This window comes from Grampus griseus (assembly GCF_964374135.1).
Source record: "Grampus griseus genome assembly, chromosome: 11".
NCBI lineage: Eukaryota > Metazoa > Chordata > Mammalia > Artiodactyla > Delphinidae > Grampus > Grampus griseus.
This window is the reverse complement of record NC_139005.1, coordinates 73802174-73812652: the sequence shown is the minus strand read 5'-3', so window position 1 is coordinate 73812652 and position 10479 is coordinate 73802174.

Here is a 10479-nt window from a genome sequence, read left to right as displayed (position 1 = left end):
TGCCTATGTATTTTCATACCAAAATTTATTTGGGGGTGGGAGGAAAGAACAATGAACATACATTGAACAGTTTTTTAATGCTGGCTGAAGGCAAGACATTAAGAAAAAGAATAAGTTTAAAATACTTCAAAGCACATAAAGAAAATTATGAAAATAATGTCATATAAAATACAGGTAATCAGATATTGTTAGGCTGGGGGAAAAGAATATGTTAACAGAAACATAATAACTTTAAATATTTGAAAACTTGCTATGTGAAAAGGGGGATGACACATATTCCAGGAAGCTCCAAAATGAAAGTAAGTAGAACATATGAGTGAAATTTATAAGGAGCCATATTTCATAGCTAGCTAAGGAAGAATTTTCTAATATTTGATCAGAGTCACCCAGCGATGGAAGCAGCTTTTCCTAAGGTACAGTTACCTACCACTGAAACTGTTCAGAGAGACAATTCAAGAGAAAGGATATAGCACAGGGAATTATACCCATTACCTTGTAATAACCTATAATGGAATATAATCTGCAAAAATACTGAATCACTATGCTGTACACCTGAAACTAACACAATATTATAAATCAGCTATACTTCAATTAAAAAAAATGAGAGAAAGGATGTGAAAAGAATTCCTGATCTGAAAGCAAAATTGTAAAATATTCTTTCTAGACCTTTTCAACTCTTAAGAATTTTCAGCCTTCCTTTTTTTCTTTCTGTCTTTCCTTCCTGTCTTTTTTCTTTATTTCATAAAATATATATTGAGTGCCATATATATAATAGACCAGGGGTCCCCAGCTGGTCCTTGGCCTGTTAGGAACGGGGCCGCACAGCATGAGGTGAGCGGCGGTGAGTGAGCGAAGCTTCATCCTCCACTCCCTATCGCTCATATTACCTCCTGAACCATCCCCCCCCTCCCCCCCCCGCCTCAACACCTGGTCCATGGAAAAGTTGTCTTCCACGAAACCGGTCTTTGGTGCAAGAAAGGTTGGGGACTGCTGTACTAGACTATACTACACACAGGGAATATAAGTGTGCACGATTTATACTACAGTGGGTGAGACACAAATTAGCTACATAATCACAAAAATATGTAAAATTTCATCTGTGATAAGTTATATTAACAGAGAGCTGCATGGTGCAAAGGAATCTGAAAGGAGGATTTCCTAAAGAAATAATGGTTAAGGAAACACATAAAGCATGAGAAGTATTTAACCACACAGACTGAAAGGGGAGAATATTCCATGCCATGTTTAAAGAGTCTATAGTCCTAAGAACAATCTGGAAGTCACTGAAGAGTTTTAAGTCATAAGAGATTACATTCATTGAGGTAATATCATGTAGTGGGGTAAAGAATATTAATACTGAAGCTAAAATTGCTGAGTTCAAATGCCAGCTTCACTGTCCTGTGGTCCTGGGCAGAATCTTTAAATTTTCTGTGTCTCAGTTTCTCCTAATCTATAAAATGAGGACAAATAATAATACCTACCTTATGGTGAGAATTAAATGAGTTACAATATGTAAAGTGCCTTGAAGAGTGCTTAACACATGGTAAGTGATAAATAAGTGTTTCTTATTATCATTGGGTGCATATGTATATAATATAAATAGAGATATGTACTAGATAGATATATACAATATATTTATGCACATACACAAAAGTTTCTTCTTGGCTCAGTGAGTGAAACAATTTGGAGGAAACTAAGACTAGACATGAGGAGATCAGTTAGGATTTTAATACAAATTAGAAAAAAATGGTATCTCGAAGTGTAAGTTCACTGATTGTGGTGGTAGAAGTAGAGAGCAGTGGACACTGTGAGAAAATCAGGAGGTAAAATTATTAGGATCTGATGGCTGATTGGACACATGGGAAGAGAGCAAGGAGGTGAGATATTTTCTGACATGCATAATTGAATAGATGGCAGTACATTTCCTAAGGAGAACACATTTAGAAGAGAAGATCATGAGTTTGATTTTAGACGTTGTTAGTTTGAAATTATTTTTATTTATCCAAGAGGAGATGTCATGTAAGTTGTTAAATGAGGTCTATGAGAGGCCTGAATAGATATATAAACATGTAGGAGAAATTTTCTAAATTTTATTGATATTTCCAATAATTTTGGAAGAATTCTGCATTTAAATATCCATGCTCCCATGAGGTAAGACTGAGTCAGGGACAGAGGATGGATTAGGAGAATGCACACATAACTCTAAGCATTGACACATGAAGCTATGAGGAATAGAATGAGCTTTCTAAAATCAATTCCTTCATTTTTAATTTTTTAATATATGCACAAAGTTACTAGATTGTCCCTAAAATTTACAAATCTTGATGTATACATTATGACTATTAAGAAAATCAAGAAGAATAGGAGATGGGATTATAATATGGGATGGGATCATAATAAACTCTCAGTCCCTCATTTATGGCCCTAACTAAAACACAGAACAAAACAAAACAACATTATCCATGATCTCTGCATGTAAATACCATGAACATATAGGCAAAAAAAAAGAAAGAGAAAAGGCAGTGTCCAATGATAATGAGAAATGTATTTGCAAACAATAATGTTTAAAAAAATAAAGATGGGGGGCTTCCCTGGTGGCGCAGTGGTTGAGAGTCCGCCTGCCGATGCAGGGGACACGGGTTCGTGCCCCGGTCCGGGAAGATCCCACATGCCGGGGAGCGGCTGGGCCCGTGAGCCATGGCCGCTGAGCCTGCGCGTCCGGAGCCTGTGCTCTGCAACGGGAGAGGCCACAATGGTGAGAGTCCCGTGCACCGCCAAAAAAAAAAAAAAGATGGACTTTTGGTAGTAAGAACTTTATAACAGAATTTTTTATTTGATTTCCCTTAAAAAAAAAAAAAAAACTAGACAGAACAACTGGCATGGTGGAAGAAAATTCCCAGATGACATCTTTGACAAAACTGGTGTCAAAGAATCCAATGAATTCTCCCAAATGGTTGAATGTAAATGTGTGTGTGTGTATACTGATAGATAGATAGATGAGAGATGAATATATGTAGATACTTAAAACTTAAAATGTTCTAGGAACCATGCATTGGCAAGGAGGAGTATAAAGTTTATTGGTTAAAGTTAGGATTGTATATAATATATAAGGAATAATTTTTTAAATAAACTTAACCACAATATATAGGTAAAGAATGTATAACTGTCAAACTAATATAGAGAAAAATAGAAGGACAAAGAGTATTTATTGAGTCCAAAAGAAGGCAAGAAGAGAAAAGTAATAAAAGGACAATAGAATGCATCTAAAAAAGTAGTGTATTTGAAGCCATGTATTACCATGTATATTGGTAATTACATGGTACAGTGGTTAGGAGCTTGTACTTTAGAGGAAAAAGATTGAGTTTCAACTTCTGCCTGTGACATTTACTAACTATTTGATCTTTGGAAAATGTCTTAACATTTCTAAGCTTTGGATCCTCATCTGCAAAATAGAAAACAATATCTACGATCTTACACTTTTGCTATGGAGAAAAGAGAGAGAACAGATGTGCAGTTCTTGTCACCTGACACATAAAAAGTACCCGATAACTGATAGGTAGAAAGTTTATTATAAGTAGGGACTCCAGTACACAAAATTGCACACATTTTCTCCAAACCAGACCATTTTACAAATAAGGAACTGAGAAAAATGATTGAACTGATCCAAGTTATAGGTTTTAAGTTTTAGTGCATTGGGAGGGTAAACAATGAAATGGAGTTGAGGGTTAAGGAGTGGGGCCAGTGAACCATGAGACTGAAGTTGGATAGTGAAAGAGATGAAATCAGGAGGGGACAAGAAAATTGGAAGAAATAAGACTGAAGTACAGGGCTTCCCTGGTGGCGCAGTGGTTGAGAGTCCGCCTGCCGATGCAGGGCACGTGGGTTCGTGCCCCGGTCTGGGAAGATCCCACGTGCCACAGAGCGGCTGGGCCCGTGAGCCATGGCCGCTGAGCCTGCGCGTCCGGAGCCTGTGCTCCGCAACGGGAGAAGCCACAACAGTGAGAGGCCCGCGTACAGCGCAAAAAAAAAAAAAAAAAAAAAGACTGAAGTACAGGTTTGAGGGGAATTACAGAATACAAGACCTGGAAGAAAATGAGTGATCTGAGCTTGGGAGACTATACCTTAAAATGTCTTGAGTCCCAATGCTAAGACATGAGATTCTCGGTGTGGCTATGGAAAGGAACCACTAAAATGAGGAAGTGAATGTCACTGGGGTCAAAGAGACCAAAGGACTTTGAATTTGTAAGAATCTCAGATGCAAGTGCTTCCAGTTTATTTTAGCATCCTGGAATCAGAGAAGAGTCAGCACAAAATGAGAAAACTTTCAAACAATACAAATAGTTTTAAGTATCTTTGTTCAGTGTCATGGAGCTGCCGAATGGCAGATACAGGATTTAAACCCACGTAGTCTGGCTTCAGAGCTCCTGCTTTCAATCACTATGTTATACCACCTCTCATGATAAAATATGCCATTATGGTTGAAAAAAATTAACAAAATTATTCTAAGATACTACATATATACTTATAGTAATTGATTATTAAAATACCAGTTTAAAAGTTTGTGTACTATGAAATTATATTTTGCACAATATCTGAAGCATTGCATGTATTGAAGGCAATTTATAATTTAGCAAAAAAATAAAATGTCATATTTACCAAAAAACTCTAGGAAATTTTTGTTCTTTATGCATCTGAGACAGATCTCAGGAATACTTTGCTCAGAATATTTCTGTACTGGGAAAAGAAGGAAAATGATATAGTTGATATAGTTGATATATTTGATATAGCTGATATATAATATCAGCATATTGTAGAATTCAAAATTGTTAAGTAAATATAACACGTAATTTATAAAATCACAGGACTATTATCTTGAATTTTGAATTTATTGTTCTACCTTTGGAAAAATATCACTTTCTTTGTGACATTCAGCTGAGTAAACACAATTCAAGTGTAAAAAAGAGACTCGTTGTCAGTTCTTAAAGATTTCTTAAGACAAGTTAAAATTATCCTGGAAAAAAGATCAGAACAGTACAATCGCTAGCAGGACTGCCTTTTGCAAAACTCACAGGAAAAGTTATCTATAGTGTATATAATGGTGCCAGGGTTTGTTTCCAACAGGGCAAGAGCCCTGCCATATATTCCATGTGCTGGCCTCCAGCCTGCATTAAAAGTGACATAACAAAGCTGTTGGTTAGTGGGAATATAGACCAGGAACACTATCCAGGTTGAGAAGTAGAAACATTGACTTCAGAAAGATGGAAACAGAGATGGAGCAAACATATTTTCTATACAAGATTAGCAAATTAGGATCAAACACACAGTTTTTATACACTGTTTGTTTAGGAGGAAAGAGAAAGTGATTTAGGTGACAGTAGTTTCTGATGTATTAAAATCAAGGCTGATGAGATACAGTAGTAAGAGCATTAAGGATGTAGAGTCAGATACAAATGATTTGAATCCTAGATCTGCTAAGGGAACGTGAGCAAGTTACTCAAACTCTTTGATCATTGGTTCTTTAATTAAAGTAGTCAGAGAATAATATGTACTTTACATGACAGTCCTCTGAGGATAAGAAATAGTGTATTTAAGATGCCTAGACTACAGTAGGTGCTTGGTAAATATCTTCTTAATTGAAGCATAGTTGATTTACAATATCATGTTAGTTTCAGGTGTACAGCACAGCAATTCAGTTTATATATATATATATATATATACACACACACACACATATATATGTATATATATATATGTGTGTGTGTGTGTATATATATGTACATACATATATATTCTTCAGATTCTCTTCCCTTATAGGTTACTAGAAAATATTGAGTATAGTTCCTTATGTTATACAGTAGGACCTTGTTGATTATTCAATAAATATTATTATCATTAGTATTATTGGTATTATTATTATTTGAATTCCTTAAGCAAAGTTATGCTAAAGAAGTTTTAGACAGTAATATATCTGGAAGAAATACGTGATAAAGCAAATATAGCAAAGTGATAATGATAAAGTCAAAAGGCCTAGAATATAGGTGCTCACTGTAAAATTCTTTCAATACTGTTGCTTGAAAATTTTTATCATAAAATTTCAGAAAAAAATACCTAGAGGTAGAAAAAGGACTTGAAAATGTGTTAGGCTTTTTTCACTCATAATCTAATGGTTTGTAGAGGCTCCAAAATACTAATTATATTATTGAACCTATCAAAATCTTTAAATGCATATTTCTTTATTGTATTGGAGAAATCCAGTGTTCACCCACACTATTTTCCTCTCTTTCTTGGCACACTGAAGGATTAAACTTTCCCGTCTCCTTGAAAGAAAGAAGAGAAGCCATATGATAAGTTCTGGCCACTGGGCAAGGAGTGGAAGTGATAGGTATCACTTCCAGGTCAGAGGATTTCATTGCTGAGGTGCAATCCTCTTTTCCATTCCACTGTTGCGAGGGAGAGAAATGTACACATGCTCCAGGTTCCCGTGGTAGTGAGTCTTGTCTGCCACTCTGTCAGCTCTCTCTGTAGCTCTCTGGTGGATTACATGGGACAGAGCCACCCTGCTAACTGCCATAGGGACAGATAGCATTTGAGGGAAAGTAACTTGGGTGGGTGGGTATTAAGCCATTGGAATTTGTGGTTATTTGTTATTATGGCATTACAGCCTATCCTTAATAATTCATTCATATTTTGCATATATTTTCAGTGATGTAAACTGATAAAGTTTGAAAACAGTGCTATATAATCAGTTTAATATTTTCCATTTAAGTTATTTATAACTAAATGATACATGAGCTTAGTAAAAATTCAAATAACGAAGAAAAGCTTCCAATAAAAAAAACAGTGATTTCCTGCCCCACCCTTTCAACCCAGTCCAGTTCTCTAGAAGTGACATTTTAAACGTTTATTGGTTTAATTTTTTGTAGTTTTCTCCATACTGCTGAGAACATGTTTTTATCATTCTTGATTTAGCAAGTTTATGCATGCTTTATTGACTCTGATATAGAGAACCATTTAGCATACTCACACCTATCCACTCCCTTATTCCTAGATTTTGATAGCTATCTTATTATCTGTATTTCTTAACTTACGCAATAAACTTAAATAAAACCTTACAGTTCTATTTCTAGTTTCAACAACTCTAGAAAATTATCTCAAATTTTCTCTATGTGAAAAGAGAACCCTTCCTCTATTCTTCCATCATCTTCTGTGAAATATTCCTTTAATTTCATGGTCAAAGTTGTTCAAGTTTACCTCTTCTTAAACATTAACTACGTTTTCCATGCATTGCCTATAAACTGATTCTAAAATGTGAAAGTTTAAAAATGACAGTTTAGTGTATAGTGAGTATATAAATATCTTTTCTTCCAAGGTTAGGGTAAGAGATGGGCTTCTTTTCTGTATCCATCCTTCAGCAAATACTGAAATGTAACTGTCCTCTCTGACACACTAGTTGACACATGTTCATTTTCTTTCCACTATCATCCAAAGAGATGTTGAAATCTGCCATCCACAGTTGACCTCCTCCTGAATCCTCTTTGCTGTAATAAATTTAGTCCTTTTAAAAATTCTGTGCAATGATTTCAATGGGATCCTGGGAAAACATGAGACAAGTGTGCTTAGACAGCATCTTCCCTGTCCATCATTATGCTACTAAAGATTTAATGTCATGTAGCTGTTTGAAATCTTCTACCTGGAGTGTGTATGAGTCTTGGGATGAGATAAATGTTTGAAGCAGGAAGGAGAAGTTTTAGGGAAAGTGTCAGGAAGTGGGGAGTTAAAGGTAAAGGTGTATAGAATAGGGTGTCATAAGGGAGCCACAGCAGGAAGGGAAAGGAATTATGCATGGTCCCCTGGGTTACGTGACTGCACTGACTGAATCTGAATGACCTCTGACAACATTTAGGCTTTCAAATGTAGAGGTAGGCACTTATTTCATTTTGAGAGTAAATATTGTATATGCTTTTAGTAAAACTGCATTGCTCTATTAGGCTTATATAAACAGCTTTGCTCAAATGTTCCACTGTTAGTAATCCAACAACACCTCGTCTCCATACACTTTCACTCCCTGTATGCCTGATATTAGTAGGATTCCTGTTTTCTCTAATTACAAGATTTTGTTCTTCAATAAAATATTGAAATTACCATGTAGCTTCCTCCTCTCTCTTTCTCTTTTTAATTTATGGAACTCCAAACAACTTATAGTTGATTATCATTCTTTCTAAATTTTCAGTTAAATGTGCTTCTCTTTTTAAAACGTTAAAATCTTTATATTCTTATGAGTGACAGTTGTATTAGTTTGCTAGGGCTACCAAAATGAAATAGCACAGATAGGGTAGCTTAGACAGCAAAAATTTCTTTTCTACCGTTTTGAAAGCTAAACGTCCAAGATCAAGGTGTTGGCAGGTTTGGTTTCTCCCGAGTCCTCTCTCCTTGGCTTTCAGGTGGCCGTTTTGTCCCTGTGTCCTCACATGGTCCTTTTTCTGTGCACATGAAATCCTGGTATCACTCAGGATGTTCAAATTTCCTCTTCATAGAAATACACCAGTCAGATTCGATAAGGATTTACCTTAAAAACCTCACCTTTTAAAAGAATTTATCTCCAAATACAGTCCATTCTGAGGTACTGGGGATTATGGCTTTAATGTATAAATTTTGGGGACACAAATCATTCTATAACAGTAGTCCTCAGAAAATTTAATATTTTATTTTCTTGACTGTCTAAGTATTTTACTGAACAACTAGTAAAGCTACACAATAATAGATTGTGTGAGTGTTTCTCCCACATTTTATCAGACTAACTGTTACTGTTCACTAATATACACAGGTATATCTGCTAGGTGCTTAGTGCTTAAAGGAAAATCTGACTGCATTAGGAGCTATTGTTATAAAAATCTTTGCATACAAGAGAGCCCAGAAAAAGGAAAACGCATCAATCGCTACTAGATTCGACCCTCAGTTATCAGCCCTACAAAATACATCAAACTTTAAATATAGACATGCATAATTTCTGATAGAAATAAAACTAATTAGTGTTCTCTGAAAGCAGTTCATTGCTTAAGAAGATGAAAATTGGTACTCTCAGAATCTAAGCAAATAAACCTTACGAAGAATGAATACTCAATCTAAATTATTAGCAATACTAAATGGCCAAGATAGTTCAACAGTTCTTAAGTTATCTGACAGAATCTTTTGGTCCTAAATAATAATTCCAAATATTCCAGTATTTCTCCAAATATTTGGAAAAAGATCTCAACAGAATAAAATGAGAATTGCCAAGTCAATTCTGTGTTTATAATAGAAAACAGCTGTGACTGAGGGCACTGAATTAATATTCCAAGTTATCTTTCTGAATTGGAATTATGAATTTGAACATGTTCACAAGAAAATAAAATAAGCCCACAACCATTTGAAATGATCTTTACAGATGCTATGTAAATATATACTGATCCACTTTGCAATTAAATACCACATAATTAGTTCAGGGACTTCATGCCAAAAGTATGTTGTAATTCTACCAAATTTAAATTGTGCATAGTGGTAAATGAGAATAAACATTCCAAAATGATAGCTCATTTAACATTTTCACACACACAGACACATACACATGCACAACGGAATTAAACCAATGCAAATCTGGAAATAATTATATCATCTCTTTACTGGCAAACCCAAAGGAAAAGTTCACAAGAAAACTAGTTTTACATTTAATTTCTCATATTTCATGCAAGAAATATGAAAAAATAAATGACGGCAAAAAATGGTTTCTATATATCTTTGTTGCGTAAATTGCTTATTCTATGAACATACTGTAAAAATGTCCAAATGTTCTTTCTTTATCTACTTTACTAAATGATAAGTATTTTAATTCCAGATGGTACATATTACACAATATCATTCATTGAAAGCTGTGTGATTCCAAGCACATAAGACCCTTTTGCAAGAAAGTAACTGCTCTACAGTTCCTTTCTTTTTGGGTTGTTGTTTCTATTTCTTTCTCCCCTCCCATTTTTTGCAAGAGACAGCAGTATTAATTTCTGGGAGTGTGACACCTAACAGTACCTTTGAAAAGCAACAAAGATTCAGACACCATGAACTATTCTTTTCTAAGAGAAAAGTTAGCCTTTAGTCATGATTCTTTTAATAAGCATTTCTTAAGCTATGTACTTTGTCTAGGGAAGTCTGAAGGGCTCTGCAGTAGAGTAGCTAAAGTGAAAAAGCAAACAAACAATCAAACAAACAAAAACTAAGAAACTTTACACAGCAAAGAAGTTAATCAGTCCAATTTGACTGGAAGATAATGTGTCAAAAATATTATGCTATGTCTATATGAGATTTTATTTTAATTAGAAAGTAGAATTAGAAGTCCTAGCAGAGTCCTAGGTCCTGATAGAATCAGTTTCCTGTAATCTATTAGCCCATCAGCTCAGAGAAGATAATTTAGTCCATGAGGTTATGGCTGAGATTAAGATGAAAAATACA